Genomic DNA, 23,815 nt, shown 5'->3' on the forward strand with positions numbered 1-23,815 from the left:
TATCGTCTGTGTTTCACTTCCATACAGGCCACACTCCAGACGAAGGTGTTCAAAAACATCTTCTAATTCCTATATCGATGTTCGAAGTGAGCAAATTTCTTTTCTTAAGAAAGGCCTTCTTTGCTTGTGCTAATCTGCATTTTATGTCTTCCTTAGAATACTTAGTGCCTTCGTTAGTTATTTTACTACCCAAGTAACAATATTTATCTACTTTCTTTAAGACCTCATTTCCTAATGTAATATTTCCTGCATTATGCGACTTTGTGCCACTCCACTCTACTACCTTTGTTTTGGAGTTATTAATTTTCATCTTGTGCTCCTCACCCAAGACTCTATCCATACTATACAGCAATTTCTCCAGATCTTCTGAGTCTCAGATAAAATAACAGTATCATCACCAAATCTCAGGGTTTTGACTTCCTCTCCTTGGGTTCGATTCCCTTCACAAATTTCTCTTTGATTTCCTTTACAGCCTGTTCTATATCAACATTGAAAAGGAGGGGGGACGACGACAAAGTGCAACCTTGCCTCACACCTTTCTGGATTGCTGCTTCTTTTTCAGAGCCCTCGATTCTTATCACTGCAGACTGACTTTTATATAGACTGTAGATAATTCTTTGTTCTCGGTACCTGATCCCGATCACCTTCAGAATCTCAAATATCTTGGTCCAATCAACATTATCAATGCCTTTCCAAGATGTACGAATGGCATGTGTGTGGGCTTGTCCTTATTAATTCGATCCTATCAGACGTAAAGTCAGGATTGCTTCACGTGTTCCTGCATTTCTTCTGAAGCCAAATTGATCTTCTCCCAACTCAGTTTCAACTCCTCTTTCCATTCTTCTGTAAATAATAGACTACGTGTTAAAAATTTGCAGGCGTTAGATACTAAACTAATGGTGCGGTAGTTTTCACTTGTCAGCACCGGCTTTCTTGGGCATAGATATAACAACATTCTGCCGAAAATTGGATGGGACTTCTCCTGTCTCATACATCTTACGCGCTAAATGGAATTAGTTCGCCGTGTTGCTTTCTCCTAAGACAGTCAGTAATTCAGAGGGAAGGTCATCAATTCTAGGGTGGCTTGTTCCTATTTAGGTCTCTCAAAGCTCTGTCAAATGCTGACCTCAAAATTGGGTCTCTCATTTCGTCAGCATCAACAGCCTCTTCTTGTTCCAGAACTATATCATCTACGTCTTCACTTTGATACAACTGTTGGATATGTTCCTGCCATGTTTCTGCGTTGTCTTCTTTCGCTAGAAGTGGTTTTACATCTGAGCTCTTAATATTCATACACCTAGTTTTCCTTTCTCTAAAAGTTTCCTTGATTTTCCTGAATGCAGCATCTATCTTTCCTAGGACCATACAACCTTGAACATCCTTACACTTTTCGTTCAACCATTCTCCCTTAGCTGTCCTGCACTTCCTATCCACTTCATTTTTTAATTGCATTTATTCCTTTTCTGCCCTCTTCATTTTCTGCATTCTTGTACTTTCCTCGGTCATCAATCAGATCTAGTATCTCCTGAGTTATCCATTGATTCTTAGTTGATCTTTTCTTTCTTCCGAACATTTCTTCAGCAACCCTAGAGATCTCGTTCTTCACGACTGCCCATTCTTCCTATATTGTGTTTCCTTCAGCCTTTTCATTTAGTCCTTGTGCAACATGTTCTTTGAGACAGTCCCTCACACTATTTTCTTTCAATTTGCATTATTCAGCTTCATAATTGTTCATAGGAGAGTTAAGTATATTACGTCCCTAAGAAAAACCCTTTTACCGAGCTCGATAGCTGCAGTCGCTTAAGTGCGGCCAGTATCCAGTATTCGGGAGATCGTGGGTTCGAACCCCACTGTCGGCAGCCCTGAATATGGTTTTCTGTGGTTTCCCATTTTCACACCAGGCAAGTGCCGGGGCTGTACCTTAATTAAGGCCACGGCCGCTTCCTTCCCACTCCTAGCCCCTTCCTGCCTCATCGTCGCCATAAGACTTAGGCCTATCTGTGCCGGTGCGTCATAAAAAATAAATAACAAAACAAAAAATAGACTTTTATTTTGTACTTCTTACTTTACGGCAACCTTTAAAGCAATTATTTATTTTCCTAGTACAGGATGGTTACAAAGCCTGGCATTTTTTGTAAGCGCCGTCTTGAACTCATTTAATTGCGTAAGTCCTTATATACTGTACATATATTGCACGGAGTACCGCAGTTCTGAACATATATTGTACACTCCTCCAGGCTGGTAGTATCTGATGACGTCCTGTGCTAGTGCTCGTAACAGCTGTTTCTCATGCACGCAGAGCTGTCATTCAACTCGTGATCTTGACACGCCTGCTCTACGGGATCGGTTAGTTGATTCTTTTGGCGAGTTTTTACGACCGAACGCCCTCCCTGACGTCAACTTCCTCAGGTGAGTTAATGAGATGAAATGAAGGACCGGGTCTGTTTCCACCTGACGGACGATCGCCATCAGCAGTGCCATATGCCCTGACTTCATATGTGCACTGCGGAGAACACTGCACGCAATCTAGTGATCAGAAATTGTGATACCCGCATTTTGAGTTGCTGTGTTTCGCAGGCCCACGGAATTCTGCACCTCTACTATGGATGACAGGCAACAGATAGATATATCGACGAAGACGTGTGAATGCTTTGATCAACATCCTTTACCCACTTTTTGCTATTGGTTTAATGTCACTTCATCTACGAGTAGTTATATGATGAGTGTACAATCTCTTGGAACTTTATTCCAGTGAGCAAAGATACGTGAGGCCTCATGTTACTTTGATGGAATACAACACTCTTTCTTTTCCCTGGTTCTGGCCTTTACTGTGCAGTGTTTTTGTGTCCTTTTTCAAACGCCGGCCCCACGGGCTAGGGATGTTGAGCTTGCCTTTCAACCGGAGATCCCAGGTTTGATTCCCGGCCAGATCATAGATACTTTTTAGAATTTGCTTTACGTCGCACCGACACAAATAGGTCTTATGGCGACGATGGCATAGGAAAGTGTTAGGAGTGGGGAGGAGCTGCCGTGACCTTAACTAAGGTACAGTCGCAGCATTTGCCTGGTGTTAAAATGGAAAACTACGGAAATTCATCTTCAATGGGCGTGAACGGGTAGTGGCAGTGTGTGTATTGCTATACATCCGCCACTGTGCACATTACAATTACAATAAAGTCTTGTAGCGGGCTGTCCACCTGCCGCATGCGTTAAGCGAGGAGATGCTTTGCTTATATGGGGACACCAATTCTGTGCATGCGTGTACTAAATCTACTGGGGTATCGTTGTACGCACATGAAGGTTCAATGAAAGTCTTTTTCTTTTTTTGCTAGTCGTTTAACATCGAAGGTTTTCGGCCACGCATTCCCACTATCTCCTGAATGCAAACTCACAGCTGCGCGCCCCTAATCGCACGGCCAACTCGCCCGGTATAGATTTTTATCAGTATCTGAATGGTGGTTCGAGGTTCACTCAGCCTACGTGAAAACAATAATGAGGAGCTGTCTGATGATGAGGTAGAGACCCCGGTCTAGAAAACCACGTATAACGGCCGAGAGGATTTGTAGCGGGGACCACGTGTCACATCTAGCCTCGCTTGGTAGGCCAAGTCCCATCAGAGTTGTTTTGTGCCAAAGTGGCCGAGGATCTTTTCTCCAAGTAACAGCAAAGCATTTCAGAAGTGATCGTGGGATTGATGAGAATAGCTAATTACAGATACCGTCGGACAATGAGACGGAATCAAAACTGCCAACTTCGGCTCAGAAATCCAAATCTACCGTCTGACCACTTTGTGCAGCGTATAACATTTTTACAGAACTGCAAGTCGAACTACATAGGAAGGAGGAGTGACGTAGTTATTGGCTGCTACCAAGGTGGGTGCGGTTCGAGTTCCCTTCAGTACCTGTTGATTGTTTGAAAAGAAATGACTTATATCTTGTAGTTCGGATCCGACCTAAACTAAAAGTCCCGTCGTAGCTACATTCAGGATATCGACAGTTACCGTATTTGCTACGAGCTTGCGTGGTTTTACTCACATTCGTTTTTCACTCTAATCTGTGATGAGATATGTTAATTTTAAATTATCGTTAAGTACATAGATATCTTGTACACTACATCTGCTGGACTGTTGTTTTCTCAGAGGAGAAAATGCATTCAATAAATCATCGTTGCGGCTGCAAAAACCGCTAGGCCTATGTGAAATATTTCAGCTCAGAACTTCGACTTTACTGTGCGAATAATATTGATGATACACGTGCTGCGGGCATTTCTCACACAGCATTATCGCATTGTGTTTTTGCAGGCGCAATGACGATAATCGCGTACACGCATGTATAGAAATGGTATCCCGACATAATCAACATTGCTCCACTCCAGTACTGCAATGGAGGGGAAGGGCGTGAACGGGTAGTGGCAGTGTGTATACATCCGCTACTGTGCACATTACAATTACAATAAAGTCTTGTAGCGGCCTGTCCACCTGCCGCATGCGTTAAGCGAGGAGATGCTTTGCTTATATCGGGACACCAATTCTGTGCATGCGTGTACTAAATCTACTGGGGTATCGTTGTGCGCACATGAAGGTTCAGTGAAAGTCTTTTTCTTTTTTTGCTAGTCGTTTAACATCGAAGGTTTTCGGCCACGCATTCCTAGGAAAGGTTTAGGATTGGGAATGAAGCGGCCTTGGCCTTAATTAAGGTACAGTCTCAGCATTTGCCTGGTGTGAAAATTGGAACGCACGGAAAACCCGCTTCAGGATTTCCGACGGTTGGATTCAAACCCTCCATCCCCCGAATTCAAGCTCACAATTATCTGAGCCTCACCGCACCGCCAACTCGCACGGGAATCCTTTATCCAAACATAAAAAACAAAAACGGCTCAAATGATGGATATTCTTTTATCATACTAAACTCTACAACTGCACCTACGTAGGCCTTGTAATTGTCAACGCTTAGCAAAAAGGCTTGCTTAGTTCTATTTTCAATTAATAGCATCCGATTTCCCAGAGAGAGAGTAGATGGGAATACGCGCATTTGTCAAGCAATATTGTTAAATACACATTGCTCAGCATCTTTATGAACTTGTAATAATAATAATAATAATAATAATAATAATAATAATAATAATAATAATCTTGAGGCCCTCCAGGGCTAACAACCTTGGTTGTATGTAGAATGAGCAATTTGCTCCAAGCTAAGCTAAAGCTTCTCAAGCATGATGGTAAAACAAAGACATGAAGTTAATACCCCAGGTGGCAACTTTTCAAAGAAATCCACCGTCGCCGACAAGCGACGCATGCATCCCGTTCGGATTCTGGGGGGGATCCAACATCATGCTAAAGACGAGTCGGAGCGTTTTGGAAATCCTGAACAGTCACGAAAGCTGAAACCCATATCTAAGACTTTTTTGGCAACGTTCAACATAAACAGTTTAATACAAACTGGTAAGATGAAACAGCTGACCAATGCCCTCCACGAAAATAAAATCGCAGTAATGGCTCTGCAAGAAACTCGCTTCACTGACGAAGATACGTTTGAGTCTGAAGGGTATCGGTTCTTCAAGAGCAGATCCCATAAGAGAGTAATGAAAAACACCCCTATCTTCGGTACAGCTTTTGCTGTCAACACCAGAATTCTTAGGTCAGTCTCAAATTTTGAAGCTGTTAATGATAGGTTATGCCTACTATCCCTGCGTTGTGCAAATAAAACATATACGCTAGTCAATGCACATGCTCTAACTAATGAACAAAACAAAACAAAACAAAAAAGACCTGGAAGGCACAGATAGATTCTGGAACATCCTGGATGCCAGATTAGCGAAAATCCCAAAGCACCACGTCAAGATTCTATTGGGTGATTTTAATGCACAGGTAGGACGTGAACGGAAACACAGGAAAGTTGTTGGGCTCTACCCAGCACACAAAAGAACCAACAAGAATGGAGAACGCCTCGTTGAACTATGTGATAACCACAACCTCCAGCTGATGTCAACACACTTTCGTCACTTACCAAGAAAACAGATGACATGGAGATGCCCAAACAAAACAATAGGAGAATTCCAAATAGACCATGTTGCTATAGCTCGAAGATACAGTCCGGAAATCACGAACGTTACTGTAAAAAAGGGAATAAACATAGACTCAGATCACTATGTATCAGTAATCAAGTTTCGGCCAATCCCTCTCAACGAAAATAAGAACGAACCTACCATAATTCGCTTTGACACAAAAAAAGCTCAGAGAAAGAGAGAAGGAATTCAAAGAACTTGCTCAACCAGTGGAAAAAGACTTCAACAGCACAAGAAAGCAGATGATACAAGCTGCAAAAGGAGTGGCGGAAATCAAGAAGAGGAAGAAGCACACGTGGTGGAACGATAACTGCGAGAAGACCTTAGGAGATCGTCTGAATGCCTGGAAAAAGTATTACACCTCGAAAAAAGAAGCACAAACAGCAAAAATAATACGCAGTGAGAAACGCAAGTATGAAAAGGAACTACTGGACAAGATTGAGCAAGACTTTCAAAGAGGCGAGACCCGTGAATACTTCAGAAATTTTAAAAAGAAGGTACAAGGATACAAGGCACCTTCCCTTTGCTTTCTAAGGAAAGATAGAACTCTTGCAACATCAAATGAAGAAAACTGCAAAATCTTAGCTAAGTATTTTAACGACCTTCTAAACTGTGAAAAACCAGCCAACCCCATCAAAACAAACAAACCAGTGAGCCAAAACCTGCCATCTTCTCCACCAAATCACGATGAAATCAAACGCCACATAAAGAGACTGAAAAATAACAAGGCTCCTGGTGAAGACTCCATGATTGCAGAACTGTGGAAACATGCCCCGGAAGAAGCAATTGACATCCTACACCAAACCATTGTAGATATATGGGAAAAAGAACAACTACCAGAGGACTGGAAGTTAGCCTTGATCCATCCTTTACACAAGAAAGGAAATATAAGAGATGTGAACAATTACCGTGGAATTTCTCTTCTGCCAGTAGCCTACAAGATCCTGTCACTATCCATCCTTGAAAGACTAGAACAGCAAATTGAGCACAAACTCGGGGAATACCAAGCAGGTTTTCGGAAAGGCCGATCAAGTGCAGAACAAATACTTAACCTAAAAACCATAATAAGATACCATATGCTGAGAGGTCGAACCTATGTATCTACATTTGTAGACTTCAGGAAAGCATACGACTCCATCGACCGTGATGTGTTGTTTAACATCCTGGCAGAAATGGGAGTCGATAAGAAACTGCTGGCGATAATAAGGGCAACACTAACCAATACCAAATCCAAAGTAAAATTCCAAGGATGTCTCTCTGAACCCTTTGAGATCAAGACAGGCGTTCGACAGGGAGATGGGCTGTCACCTCTTTTGTTCAACTGCGTACTTGAGAAGGTAATACAGGATTGGCGAAAGACGTTAAAAGAAAGAAACCTTTACAAACCCGTAAGGATTGGGACAAAGAAAAATGGAGTGGAAATAGATTGCTTAGCGTTCACTGATGATATAGCCCTTATGGCAGAAAATTTCGAAAGTGCAACAGAACAGATCAATGTGTTAAAGGAAGTAGCAGAACAAACAGGTTTACAAATTTCCTTTCAAAAGACAGAAGTAATGTCAAATATCAAAGATGATACGGCACAACTAAACAACAAATATGGAACGATAAACCGTGTTAGTAAATTTAAATACCTTGGGGAATGGATTCAGCAAAATGGACTTGACAAAGAGGCCATAGCAGCAAGAATCAAGAAAATGGAAGTCACTTTCCTAACCACCCGCAACATTTACAACAAAAAGTGCTTTTCCCTGAACACAAAAATTCGTCACTACAACACTGTCATCAAACCAGTATCACTGTATGCATCTGAATGCCTTATCCTGTCCGAGAAATGTTTGCTTGCGGATTTAGAGAGGAAAGAAAGAAAGATCTTACACACCATACTTGGTCCAAACTACAAAAATGGCATCTACATTAGAAAATCCAGGCAAGAAGTATACTCTAAGATAGAGAAGATCACGGAAACAATGCGTAAAGGCAGAGTTCGTTTCTACGGTCATATACGACGGATGATCGACTCTCGATGGACGAAACGTATCTTCAGTATATTTGACGCAAAACCAAAAACGGCAATGCCATGGTATGTTAATGTCAAGAAAGATCTTAAAGAACTGCGCCTACAAGCAGAAGATGCACAAGACCGAAATCTTTTCAGAGCAGCCATCAAGACTTTTGGGACTTTCCGGGACGAAAAACGGGCAACTGGTGCTAAATGGACAGAAGAACGTCGTGCTAAACACAGTGAGCTAATGAAGACGATGTGGATCAAGCGAAAGACGAACAAATGCCAGAATGTAAAGTGAGGCTTATCGTGGTCCCTAGTTGGCCGATTAGCGAAGTTGAATGAATGAATAATAATAATAATAATAATAATAATAATAATAATAATAATAATAATAATAATAATAACGTAAAAATTGAACGACACAACAAACCCTCACGGAGGTGAGGTTCGATCCGTGGCTCTCGAGCTTGTGAAGCAGAAAGCGTGGTCATTGCGCTGTGGGTTCGTTATGAGAATCCACTGCCTGAAAGAAGTATTGAAGCATGTAGAAGGGGAGGAGGAAACGAAACGAAATGAAACTTGACGTGTTGAGAAGGTATGTGATGTTACTGATTACAAATTCGAATCAAATGTACAAAGAATTTATTAGTACGAGCCTACTTATCAGTATGGCATCGCACCCCGTCTGGCCCGGATGCAAGCATGGATTCGGTTGGGAAGGGTGTCATGAAGCCGTTGTAATCTCTCGCAAGCTGGCCCACAACTGTTGTAACTGGTCCTTGATTTCCTGGATATTGTCACTGGGATGGAGCTGACATTCGAGCTGGCCCCAAACATGTTCTATCGGGGAGAGATCTGGCGATCTGGCTGGCCACGGGAATATCTGAACATCACGCAGACACTTCGTAGAGACACGTGCCGTGTGTGGACGAGCATTGTCTTGTTGAAAAATGTACCACGATACTGTCGCATGAGAGGTAACGCATGATGATGCAGGATGTCTTTGACGTACCGTTCTGCCGTCAGAGTTCCCTCAATTCCTACCAGCCGTACTTGAAGTCATACCTTATAGCTCCACACACTATGACGCCAGGAGTAACACCGCTCAGTCTCTTCAAAACATTGGAAGAATGGGTTCTCCCGCCAGGCTGCCACCGTATCGCAGGCGATGGTAATCCGCGATTCTTCTCTGAACACAGTGCGACGCCATTTATCAGCAGCCTATGCTTCACGGTCACCGCACCACTCGAAACCCAGCCGCTCGTGTTGTGGTGTTAACGACAGGCTACGCTTGGGACGGTAATTCCCTAATCCGGCTGCTGCTAGTCTCCGATCAATGGTGTGGGATGGCACAGAATGTTGCTTACTTGTTCTCGGATGGCAGACTCAGATGTGAAGGGGTTACGATATGCTTGGTGCACAATACGGCGATCCTCCGTTGTGGTGGTCAGACGTGCTCGACCGGAACCTTGCCGACGGGTATGCCTGCCCTCACTTTCCCATGCAGTCTAACACCGGGCCACTGTCATATCAGAATGCCCCGCAAATCTGGATATTGCACGATTGGACCAGCCGGCCAATTGGAGACCCACAATGAGGCCCCTTTCAAACTCTGTCAGGTGCTGAAAACGCTGTCTCATTGGAGTATGTGGCATCTCTGTGTCCTTCACAGTGATCACTCAACATCTGACACTGTCTACGCCTCTGATATACCCTACCAGGCTTGGTAACAACACTAAACACGAACAACACTAATACACTCTGGTGACCGCTTTACCTGTCACAGAGAATTGCAACTCTAATCATTTACATACCCGCCGATGGTGTGTACGAGTTACGAAGTTACATTGACATCCGACCATTTGTTCAGAGTGCTTCTTTCTTTTTGTCAATATATGTAGCGTGCTGCTGGTCTTGTGAAGCACTCTCGAAATATATTCAAATTCCGTTTTCTCGGTAATTAGTGCGAGTGGTCTGCAATTTGAACCGGTGCAATTTCCCGCCATCGCCTGCATGTGTATTGAAAATGGATTAAATCGGTGGGGCAGGTTGGCGAGGTCTCCTTGTAGGACTAACGGCGGACGTTGGCCGCCACTAACAAAGCATTGATTGAAGTTACGCAGTTAAGCAGCCGTCGGACAGAAAAACGCGTTTATGACTTCCTTTCTAGCACCGCATGTTTCTTGGATGTCTTTGCACTGTGCTCGAGGCATGAGGCAGAAATCTGTTCTGTATATTAGCAAATAATCCTAATAATTTTAAAGAAAGTGCCCGTTAAACCAGCATTACTTGTCATTTAGCTGCGCTTCTTTTTTCATAGGATATTTATGCAAGTTTATTTGATTCTCCCGTTGTTTTTATTGGAGTCGTAAAGCGCACCATGTGGCATCTTTCATGCTGGCTATTTTCACAATTCCAGACTTGTACAACTTTATTAATTTATTAATAAATAATGCACTTTATTGCCTCACGTTTCTTCTAGCAGCTGAATACCAGGGAGGGGAAATATGGAGAGCTGGTCTCTTACGGTCTATTTCGACCTCTCTGTTTATGAATGTTGAGTATACTCAGCCCGACGGCTGGTTCCATCTTCAACAGCTCCACAGTCAGGTCTAGGTGTCACTGTCGACGCGTAGTAGGGAAGTTAGTGAAGTAGTTTCGCGTTGCCTTCCTCACAGAGCCAGATGTTGCTACTGCTTATCACTCGCTTATTGTTAAAAAAAACCAAGAGTGAGAAAGGTCAGTGTTCTATCCCGTACTGGAAGACGCAGTGTTCTGTAAACACTAAAACTTGCTATGAAAGGCATTATTTATTTACAAGGAAGTTTAATTACTTGTCACGAACTCCTCTACCTAATTTAAATGATCAATTTGTAACTAATTAAAACATGTTGTGGGATGAAGTGACTTATTTATCTTTTATAACAACGACTTATATATATCTTCCTATATTTCTTGGCGGCAGCCGTGCGTTTCACTACACATATAGTCGCCCAAAATAATAATAGGCCTACTTATCATTATCTTTCATTTTCTTACAATTTGTTTTGCGCCGCACCGACACAGATGGCGACGATGGGATATTGCTTGTACCTTAATACCAATTTGCCTTCCGTCACTTAAAATGCATCGTGTGTTTTATTATTATTAGGCCTATTATTATTATTATTATTATTATTATTATTATTATTATTATTATTATTATTATTATCAGATGCATCGCAATTGGGAAATATCCCGGTGACAATGATTACTTACAGTGGTGTGATAATAATGTAAAGTTAAAACATAATAACCCAACAACAACAACAACAACAACAACAATAACATTTCAACAAGAGTACAACAGACAATTCCATTGAAAGAAAATATTACAAGAATAATAGTTTGACATTCTAAATCCAGCATCTTCATCTACAAATTCACACACAACTTAAGTATTTCCAGTGCTAACACTACGGCTTACAATACTATAGGTTGAGCTTGCTACTAGCTTAACATTACGAGTGATAAGAAAGTAAAGTTAAAAACATAATTGCTCAACAACAACAGCAACAGCAACAAAAGTACAACAAGCAATTCCATGGAAAGAAAATGTTACAAGAAATACTACTAGTTTGACATTCTAAATGCGGCAGAAAATCACAAATTCATTGTCCGTCATTTACATCTTTTACTTTTCACTAGCACTAAATATCTTTTTAAACGTCTTGACACCGCAAAGGAATCGACCGAAGACTTCTTCAGGTAATTTATTCCAATCCCTTTTGATCCTGTTTATGAAGGAAAACTTACTCACATCCGTATGCGGGTTTCTGGCCCTAATTTTATGCTTGTGATCATTTCTCTATAAGTACGAGGGAGGTTCCAACCTATTCCTAATACTACTCCAGGCAGTCCTTCCCGTATAGCTCTTATAAAGACCATACAGGCGATCTCTAGTTCTTCCTGATTCAATACTTTCCCAGTTAATGGTATTCCTCCTATTTCCGGTTACGAAACGCGTCACTCTTCTTTGAACTTTTTCCAGGGAATTTATTAACCTACCCTGTACGGATCCCAGCACGCAGATCCATATTCGAGAATCGGTCTTCCCAAATATGTATAAGCTTTACTTTTGGCACCAAAATTAGCTTTCTTGAGATTCCGCATAATAAAATGTAACGATCTCCAGGATTTCTTAACTACATTTTCCACTTTGTCCAGTTTAAGTCTTTTCTAATAGTAACACCTAAATACTAACAGCTATCAACTTCAACAACACTTCCCCGCCCGAATTTCGCAATCCCTCTTTCCTGTATTTTTTTTTTTAACTGCAAGAAAATTTCTGTGGATTTTTATTGGATTTTCACGCGACAATTTTTCAATCGTATCTACATCCTGCTGAAGCAGTAGTTCGTTCTCCTCTGTTTTTATCTCCCGGTATATGACGCAATCATCAGCAAAGAGGCGCACTTCCGATTTTATCGAATCAGGTAGATCATTTATGAAAAGATCTGGCCCAATAACGCTACCCTGAGCCACACCAGACGTGGGAAGATGGCGTTTCTCCTACGCGTAGGTACTCTCGAGATCTTCAGTTGAGGAGTTCTCGTATCCATTTCACCACTCTGATGTCAATGTCCGTACGCGCTAACTTGTTAAGGAGGATGTCATATGACACGAGATCGAATGCTTTAGCAAAGGAAAGCATTAGGAGTGGGAAGAAAGCGGCCGTATCCTTCATTAAGGTATAGCCCCAGCATTTGCCAAGTGTGAAAATGGGAACCCACGGAAAATCATCTTTAGGACTGCCGACAGTGGGGTTCGATCCCGCTATCTCCCGGATACAAGCTCATAGCTGCGCGCCCCTAACCGCACGGCCGACGCGCTCGGTTTACTCTTTGGCTGATTGATCAGCGGTGAGTCCTTCGGTTCGGAGGGTCCTGGGTTCGATTCCCTGCGTGGCCGGAGATTTTAATCTCGTGTGATTAATTCTTCTGGCTCGGGGACTGGGTATTTCTGTTAGTCGCAACGCTCTCCTCTTCCTATTCAGGCAACACACCACACCAACAACCACCGCAGAAATACCCAGCAGTGATTACATCCCTCCAAGTAGGGTTGACATCAGGAAGGACATCCGGCCGTAATTCTGGGCCAAATCCACACGTGTAACATAGTTCGCACCCGCGACCCAACAGGTGTGGGGAAAGCGGTAGAAAAAGAAGAAAAGATTATTATTATTATTATTATTATTATTATTATTATTATTATTATTATTATTATTATTATTATTATTATTCATGATAGTGCAGGTAGCATATTGTCTTGTGTTTCTTGGAAACTGTTCATAATCCGGCAGTACAGAAGCTTACTCTTCTCCCGCGCATTGGTGGAGAGAACGAATTAATCTTCGTTTCGCATGATTTGAACCCGTGTATGTCTTCGAGTTTGGCCAGTTGCGTGCTCCACTAGTAACAATGCCTTTCTACGATGTACTGCCATGCGGTTGCTCCATCAAATATTAAAGCCGCATAGCGGTCGTGGGTTGCCAAGTTTGTCACGTTTTCAGACTGGATTGACAGACGCATTTTACGGTGTTTGGTTTAGTCTGTAGGGGCTCGTCAGCTTCTTGCTGCCGGGTCAGTCAGTGTGTCCGGCGGGCGGTCCTCTTCACCGCCCCCCCACTGCCTCCCTGGCGCCAGGTCCGCCCCCGCCTCCATCAACCCCTGATTTACTGCAGACCTCTCCCCGATCCATCTCCCTTGGCTATGTCAGCGGTAAATTAAGGACAGACAGGTGTGGCACTCATTTACGTCCGGATGTGGGAACTGAAGGACGGAGATGTGATGATGCCTCCTGGTTCTGGTTACACATTGAGCTGTTGGTTGCGACCTCTTCCTTGACAGCGGATATGGACTTTTGAAGGGGCGTATTTCATCATACATTTCGAATCAGCTGCCAAATAAGCACTTAAATAGCTTCGTCTTTACAGGTAATCGAAATCTTAAACTCTATCCTCACGCAAGATTACGTACTTTTGCAACCAAGCCTGACAGATTTACGTGATTGTTCGATAGTTGCATGTGGATAACAAACTAGGTGAATTTTCATTTCAGAAATCAGAGATCCGTTAAAATACTGAAATCGATACGTTGAGGAATTATTATATTTTTAACCACTTGCAACATTTAATCGATTGATCATTTAATGTTAGAAACGTGAGAAATACCCCTAAAATATTATATCACTTTTAATGATGATGATGATAATAATAATAATAATAATAATAATAATAATAATAATGAAATACAGACTTTCTAGATGGGAGAAGTCCGTAAAAAATCTTAGGATTAGCATAAGTGTCACACTGGACTGGAGTTAACACACAACATACTTCTGTAGGATAATTCACTCGCCACTTCATCGTGTCAAAGCTCGCCAGTCACTTCTTCCACAGAGCTTGAAAATTAAACTTATCCAGAATCTCAAATTTCCCATAATTGAGGGGTTCGGGTGTAAAACATGATAAGTGACAATTTTGGCAATATTGAGATATTGAAATAAAACGGTAGGCCTATCTGACCTGATTTGAAAGGAGCGGTTAGTTTTTTGGTATCTCAACAGATGGTAGCAGTATACGGATTTATTTTTCGTGGTAACTCCAAACCAGTGCATGTAAAACATGTTATGTGAGACAAAATGGCTGCTAGCATTAAATTGGAGTTTGATAGGGAAAAGGAAGTGTGCAATGCTTGAACAGCTTCTACTGAATGATTAAGACCGTGATGTTTCTGATAAGGACCCAGCCTATCAAACAGAGGAAAATGGAAATGAACACTACGCTGTTAATATCCAAAATGAGGTAAGAAGATTTTATAACCTCACTTTTCCCGCTTGCAAGGGGTATACGTTGGAAATCTACTGGAGTTACCATGTTGTACATACATACTACTGTAGATACCATGTTATTCTTGTACAGTATGACCATATTACATTTCTAAAAAAGAGGATAGATTGCATAAAATTTTGTGCAGGTTTGAAATTAAGGTTTTTATTGTGAAAACATATATTTTAATTAGAAATTTGTTGTTTATAAATGTTTAATTTATTTTTATGTGATGACCCTGTCACTGATGACACGGTCGCTAGAGGAGAAAGATGTGGGAGAAAAAATAAACGGGTTTGAATCAGCAACAAAAAAGTTGAGAAGATCGCACGCAACAAATGTCCACCTTACCTGCAGAAACGAGGAAAGAAGCAAGACATGAAAAGTCGTCGACCAGGTCCTGGCTGTATGCCTTCAGATAGTCAGTGAGGATGGCAGAAGGGACATTTTTCAGAACTTTTTGCATATGGGAAATTATGATTTTCAGATGTACTCTTCCAGTTCTATGCAAGAGACCGTATCTCATAGATGCAAGCAAATAGTAGTTCTGATATGTGTATACCACAAGCATGTATAACATGGTATCTACCATCTTTAGTGTTTTGTACTGGTTGATATTGGTATTGATATTGGTGTTTCTCAAAGAGCAAAAAAATACTTTGTGTATGACATTACTTAGCATTGCCTTATTCAAAGTTCAATTACACAGTAAGACGAATATGAAATTGCTGACTGTTCTAAATGTGTAGTTATATTTTTGTAAATTTTTGTAAATGTTTGCCTTTCCGGTAACTCCAAAGCACTAAAATGTCAGTTACCATGTTTTACACCCGAACCCCACAATTATTGTGATGCTGTAATGATTGATGCCACCATGGAACAAACATTGAAATTACAGAGGACAATGAACCCATACATTAGGTTTAGACTATATTTTAAATTAGATTTTCAGCTCATATCTTCCCTATTACAAAAACATTCTCCTGGTTAAAAATCGAAACACTACGATATGTTCACATTGCAGTTATCGCATTTTATCTGTTGAATGAATCAGAATCCCAGCATCTATCCTCAGAGTTTAATTTACTCGCCTCCTCCCATGAACATAACACGCGATCGACTTCTACACTCGCAATACCTGTGCATCGTTCATCATCATGTAACCGCTCCTTTCAAGTGTCTGGAGCAAGGCTATGGAATTCCTTTCCAGTCATTGTTAGGAATTGCAACTCTGTAGCCTCTTTTAAACTGTCTTGCTGAGATTACCTATTAAATATAAAACCAACTTGTGTGAATGTCAGTATAAATGGAAGAAGGAAGGTGGTTAGGATTTTGTATGATTTCATTAATCTGTTTTCTGAAGTGTATATTAATTATTATGTGGTTAAGTGTAAGAGAGGGCCGTGAGCCCTAACTTCGCCACAAATGAAGGCATTGCATAAATAAATAAATAAATAAATAAATAAATAAATAAATAAATAAATACCTCTAAAGTCTCTTTCCCGGAAATAATTAAATGTGTACCCTGCTTTCAACTTCTTTCAGAATCGTACTTTATCTTCAAGGCGCTTTGAAAACCTGCATTATTCTTTATTATTATTATTATTATTATTATTATTATTATTATTATTATTATTGTTATTATTATTATTATTATTATTCCTACACGCGACAAATGCCACCCACCCTCGTTTTTACAAGGGTTGCAGCAGGCTAGCAATAGCCACACGAAATTATTATTATTTTATTATTTTTTTATCGTAAAATATATGAAATTGTGTGCGAACTAAATTTTTCACACGTATCGTAACTCCAGACTGATCAGGGAGAAAATTTCCGACTGCCGGTAACAGATATTTCCTTGCGATATCTACACATGCGCACTGAACTGCGGAAAGGAGGTGGAGCTCTGTCTTTACCAAATATTGGCCTACTAAGGTGCTAATCCTTGCAGCATTGGCTGCTTCTGTTTCGTACACGTGGATATTAATACCTCGTCAAAAAAGCTTATTTGCGTTCTTGACGACTTACTTAAAGACAAGCGCAGGAAAATCGTTAAAAAAAATTTCTATAGTCTATCCATATAAGAGAAGTTCCCGTATTCATTTAATATTTTCGAGGAAAGAGTGAGAGGAGGAACTCTGGACCGCAGCAGGCACGTGGCAGTTAGGGGAGTCAGCGACAACGTTGCGACGGGTACACAATGGGCCCCCGACCTCGGTAATGACTCTCTCGACTCTATTTACACTCCTGTCTGACAGTCCCGCCCTCTCCTCTCCATTAGGGCCCTTCCCGGTACCTCTGTGCTGAGGAAGGAACTTGTTCTTACATGCAAAGTCGTGGGCGTAATTAGGGTAAACCACACAGTGATTGGTCACTTACAGATTGCTTGATATTCTACACAAGGAATTAATCGAGATATATATCTTAATGTTTTATTGGGTATTATTAACATCTGTGAAGTATAATACAATGTTTCTAGTTGATCAGACATTAATATAGTTTCCAAATACTAAGAAGTTTAAGAAGGTGTTAAAATGTACCGTCTTGTTTTTTTTCTTGTTTTTTCAGTTATTGTCCAGTGTCATTTCAGTGATTGCATGTTTGTTATTTAAATTAAGGCAGTGAAGGTTTCAGATCCATTTATGATTCTGTCTGGAGGCATGGTGTATTTTTTTTTTTTTTTTTTGCTAGGGGCTTTACGTCGCACCGACACAGATAGGTCTTATGGCGACATGGTGTAATTTAGTGTAATTTATAAACTAATATGAACCGTCCCGTGTGTAAAAATTGGTCCTCTCATCAACGACACGCTGAACAACAGAAAAAGAGGATAAAATAAGCTTGCAAATGAAGTTTAATCTTTCCACTTCCAAGTTCTTTTCAGCTTCATGCATGTCCCAAAGCAGATTTTTCGGGATGTTTCGACGGTGGTTGAAATAGGCTAAAAAATACCTTGTAGTTATACTACTACTGAACAGTCGTCGAACGACAACACTAGTAATAGTTTTCTCTCGGTTCTTTTACCAGAACTTGACAGTGGCATGATAAATTTCTACCGTTTGTTTCACTGCAACTCTTTCTTTCTTTCTTTCTTTCTTTCTTTCTTTCTTTCTTTCTTTCTTTGCACTTCTGCGCGTCCATCTCATAAGACAGTTGTGAAAGAAAGATGCTAGACCAAAAGACGGTGAGGCGATTTTTGAATCGTCCGTTATCTGAATAGAGTATGCGATGAACAACAAAATTATTACAGCGTCAGACTGAATTCGGAAGTGGAGAAGAGCGCATTGCTTGAAATCCGAGTTTAATTCGTGTATGGGACAGCGAGAGACATGTTGACATCCGAGTTATCTCGGGCATGGGATGGGAAAAGTTAAGAATGGTTTAATGCAAGGACTTCCATTTAGCCTGCATATAGCAGGTGGGGGTGGGGGGCATGATTAATATCAATGAAGGCATGTGAAATGCGAAACAACTAATAAGCAATCATTCCTATATGATTACAGTATTTACAAACAGAAAAAAGCAATGGTAGAGCTTATTTCTCAAATACATTTTTGAACGAGACTGATGAACGGAGTTTTAAATAATATTCACAGGTAAAAAGAAAAATAGAACTTGCTGTTTTTCAAGTAAGCTATGAGAATAATCACAAGTAACTAAATTAGAACTTGCTTCATAAATACATCCGGAAGATTGTGGGTTCGAATTCCACTGTCGGCAGCCCTGAAGATGGTTTTCCGTGGTTTCCCATTTTCACGCCAGGCAAATGCTGGGGCTGTACCTTAATTAAGGCCACGGCCGCTTCCTTCACATTCATAGGCCTTTCCTGTCCCATCCTCGCCATAAGACCTATCTGTGTCGGTACGATGTAAAGCAAATAGCAAAAAAAAAAAAAAAGAAAGAAAGAAAGAAACTTAATAAATACCCTATTACTGTATATTATGCATTTCATGATACCTGTACCGCCTGAACAGTCTCCATTGGGAAATGCAGTTCTCTGAAGGAATGACTGCTTTCTAATCTCAATTTTTGATATAAAACCATCTGCCACCTTCCCCATACTTAACGCCTTAGCAGCCTCCGAAGACTACCAAAGTCCACTTTTTAAGGGGACTTAACATCTAGGAGGATAATTTTGGGGAAGGGAGAGGGGGGGGGGGAATGCCACTCTGCCCCTAAGATCATTTGGGGGGGGGGTCAAAAACGCATTGCCCCGCCCCACCAAAGTCGGCGCCACTGGCAGACATGGCTGAAACCACATCTCGTATGTGTGGATATGCTGACGAATGGAAACTGATTTTTGCTCTGACCAGAGATTTAATTTATCTACCAATGGTATGCACTTCTGTAAATGGCGACTGCAACCAAGTGCAGCTAAAATGAAAGTTATCACCTTCCACCTTAATAACAGACTTGCCTATAAGGAAATTCAGTTTCCCATTTTCAGGTTCGTTTTGCGAACAGATTATTACATGATAGAAACCCTAAATATCTAGGGGTTGTCCTGGACAAAACACTTAGCTTCAAAGAACATTTATCAAGAATTGCCAAAATCAGAACCAGGATTTATTACAGAAACTCTGTGGAATTGACTTAGGGTGCGTCTGCTTTAACACTGAGAACTTCTGCTGTAGGCCTGGTGTACCTTTTTCGCTCCCACGTTTTCAGACTTTTCTGCATGTTTCGCCAGTGGCTGAAATAGGCTAAAGTACCTTCTGTTTTCACAATTGCTGAACAGTCATGAACGATAACAATAGCAACAGTTTTCTCTTGGCGCAGAATACTGCGCTGCAGCCTGGATTAACAGATCTCACAGCACCAGTGTATGGGGATTATCACAGGAACACTTAAGAACACACCAACTTTCTGGCTGCCCATCTTTAGCCATAGACTATATCCTATCTTTCCTGTTTATAAAGACATCCTTGCCATCGATAGGAATATTACTAACTGATCAGAGCAGGCGTAACAGACCAATGCCAAGAAAATGGAAGGCTAATCAATTCAGATTGTCATCAGGTTTTGATGAACATCGGCAGATCTGGTCCATCCTCAACAGAGTACGGATAATTCTTTGTTTAAATGGGATATAACATCTTCACACATCCGTGATTGTGGTGCTTACTGTCAGGCTGTTACGCATATCATCCACACTTCTCCACAACAAGAGCTTCCTGGAGAGCCGGAAGAATTTTCTGCTGGCGACAAATGAAGCGATGAAATACCGGGCGAGTCCGCTGCGCCTGACTTTTTCTGCAGTTAGGCATCCCAGCGAACGTCAGTGGTCTGATGAATGATTCTCCTTTGCCGTAGCATATACCACGCTACAGTCGCCTTAGCGCTTACTGCGTCATTATAGGAGACTTTTACAAAAACATGTATGTGACATGACAGGTATTTACGCAATGCATCAAACTATCATGACAGTGAGAATCCACAGCCTCTTTCCGGTCATTCGACCGGGTCAGGAATGGAATGAATGAAGCCCCCATGCAGCGGCGAGGATGGGAATTGTGGCGCTGCCGAAGCCTGTCGCACTCCTCTGGGACAATGAATAATGAATGACAGGTGAAATTATATTGGTGAGTGTTGCTGGAATGATTTTTTTTTTTTTGCTATTTGCTTTACGTCGCACCGACACAGATATATCTTTTGGCGACGATGGGATAGGAAAGGCCTAGGAATTGGGAGGAAGCGGCCCTGGCCTTAATTAAGGTACAGCCCCGGCATTTGCCTGGTGTGAACATGGGAAACCACGGAAAAATATCTTCAGGGCTGCCGACAGGGGGGTTCGAACCCACTATCTCCCGATTACTGGATACTGGCTGCACTTAAGCGAATGCAGTTATCGAGCTCGGTGCTGGAATGAATTATGACAGGGAAAATCGGAGTACCCGGAGAAAACCCTGTCCCGCCTCCGCTTTGTCCAGCACAGATCTCACATGGAGTGACCGGGATTTGAACCACGGAAGCCGTGGTGAGTTGCCGGCGCGCTGCCGCCTGAACCACGGAGGCTGTTATCAAACTATCATACGGTTGTGTAAAAAGTACGTGCGAATTATAAGCTTTCGATTGGTTAAGAAATTAACGCTAAAAGCGATGACATTCTGATAGAAAACGTTTGAGAGTTTGTGAAGCGGGAAGAAGTTTTACACCAAGTACGCTTTCTGATAAGCTCTAGGCAACAGTCACCATGATGTAAAGTGCTAAGCACAGATGTGCTCACGCATGTGACGTTGGTAAGTGGGGTTCGAAACCCACGAGCGCAAATACGTTTAGGTGGGTGGAGCGACGTTTGCGTATAACTTCGTCATTTTCCGCAACAGTTCCTGTGAGAGAGGCACCAGTTCGGTCCGGTGAAACTGCTAAGATGGTTTTCGACACGTTTCTTGGGAATCCTCGCACGAGTACCCGGGCAGTAGCACAACATGCCAACTTCAGCCAGTCGTCCGTTGTACGGATCTTGCATTCTAGTTTGTTTAGTCCTTATCACCTGCAGCTACATCAAGAGTTCCACAGACGAGGTTTCGAAACTCGTGTTGATTTCTCTGCGTGGACACTGACGCAAGTAGCAAATGATCCCGCGATTGTATCTCATATTTTACTTTCGGACGAGTCACGATTTCATGATAATGCTCTACGATTCGTCATGATATACACTACTGGAGTGTTGAAAATCCCCACTGGGTAAAGCAGGCACCGTTTCAGGCACGATGGGGAGTAAATGTCTGGTGTGGCTTAATGGGTGATCACCTAATTGGACCCTATTTTTTGACGATAATTTGGCAGGAGCCCGGTACCTACAGTTTCTTCAAGACCAACTACCATTACTGGTAGAGGGATGTACCCCTGGGTGAGCGTCTAACCATGTGGTATCACATGTCAGCAGATGTTCGCAACTACCCGAATGTTACATACCCCGGTCGATGAATAGGAAGAGGAGGACCCGTCACCTGGGCTGCTAGATCGCCCGATTTGACGCTACTGGACGTCTTCCTATAGGACTATTTGAAGAATGTAGTGTAAGCTCAGCAGTCGGAAAATTCTGAAAGCCTTCGAAACTTTATTACAGAAACCTGTGAATCTGTAACACTTACAATGCTACAACGAGCCCGAATGTCAGGTCAACGGTGTGCTGAAATGTGCATAACTGCAGAAGGCCATCTGTTCGAACACTTATTGCACTAACAGGCTGTTGATCAGTCAAGCGGGTTCAAACTCCCGACCATTCTGTCCTCATCCAGACCTGCTCATAAAACATCCACATAAGGAGCCCTGATGGCGTAGAACAGTGCCAAAATAAATAAATAAATAAATAAATAAATAAATAAATAAATAAATAAATAAATAAATAAATAAATAAATAAATGGTGTAGTGGTTAGTATCATTAGCTGCTACCCCCAGAGACCCGGGATCCACTTATCCTCGGGAGGTTAACTAAGTAGAGCGGGGTTCGATTCCCTCCTCAGCCATCTTCGAAGTGGTTTTCCGTTGTTTCCCACTTTTCCTCCAGGCAGATGCCGGGATGGTACCTAACTTAAGGTCATGGCCGCTTCCTGCCCTCTTCCTTGTCTATCCCTTCCGATATTCCCATCCTCCCACAAAGCCCCTGTTCATCATAACAGGTGAGGCCGCCTGGGAGACGCACTGGTCCTCCTTCCCAGTTTCATCCCTCGATCCAAAGTCTCACGCTCCAGGACACTTTCCTTGAGGTGGTAGAGATGCGATCCCTTGACTGAGTCCGAGGGAAAGGCCAATCCTGGTTGGTAAACGGATTAAGAAATAAATTAATTAATTAATTAATTAATTAATTAATTAATTAATATCCATCAGTATGCCATTGCTTTTAGCGTCCATTTCTTATACCCTATTGAAAGCTTATAATTAGCACGTACTTTTTACATAACCGTATGACAGCTTGATGCATACCTGTCGCACGGTACAGTGACCGGCGTTAACAACGGCTCTGGAGCCAAGGCCTGTTCAGGAGACGAGTGGGTTCGAACCCCACCGTCGGCTGCCCTCAGAATGTTTTTCTGTGGTTTCACATTTTCACTTCCAGGCAAGTGCCGGAACAGTTCCTATCCGCAGGCCACAGCCGATTCCTTCCACATCCTTCGCCAATTTCATTCACCATCATTAATTTAATCTTCATTAGCTTAACTGAGGTTGGGGTCAGGAAGAGCATCCGAATATATACAATCTCATTTCATCCCCTGCTCTTTATCAGTAAATGGGACTAAAGGGTAGACATAGATCCGGAGCTTTGGGACCTGAAATTATTATTATTATTATTATTATTATTATTATTATTATTATTATTATTATTATTATTATTATTATTATTATTATTATTATTATTATTGTGTTAGGGCCTACTAGGAACCACGATCAAATTTCACTTCTTCATCCTTTTTTGTTGTTCCTTCCTATTCTTTCAATACTCCTTCATTGTTTTACTATGTTTCCTTTTTTTTCTTCAGACCACTTTGTGCCGGTATTGTTTGCTTCTCTCCCTTGGAATCCTTCCATCTTTAAAACTTTCTTCCTGAAAAATGTCTCTTTCAAACATTTGTTTTGTTAATCATTTTTTCTCCATTCTGTACTAGTGAACAAAGAATCTTAATCTTCTTTTTCTGAAAGTATGATCTATTTCTTTAACGCTTTGTATAAATATTGTTCTGGTATCAATTTTTATACGCCATTATCCCAAATAGATGCACATTTATTCTTAGGATTCTCTCTTCTGTTTTACTTATTCTTCTATCTGAGAAGGTATTTAAACACTCTCTGTTTCATATAAAGCTGCTGGAAGGATTACGGTTTTATAGTGTCTCAATTTAACGTTCCTGGATACTGAACATTTGTTGTA

This window comes from Anabrus simplex, chromosome 3 (assembly GCF_040414725.1).
Source record: "Anabrus simplex isolate iqAnaSimp1 chromosome 3, ASM4041472v1, whole genome shotgun sequence".
Classification (NCBI taxonomy): domain Eukaryota; kingdom Metazoa; phylum Arthropoda; class Insecta; order Orthoptera; family Tettigoniidae; genus Anabrus; species Anabrus simplex.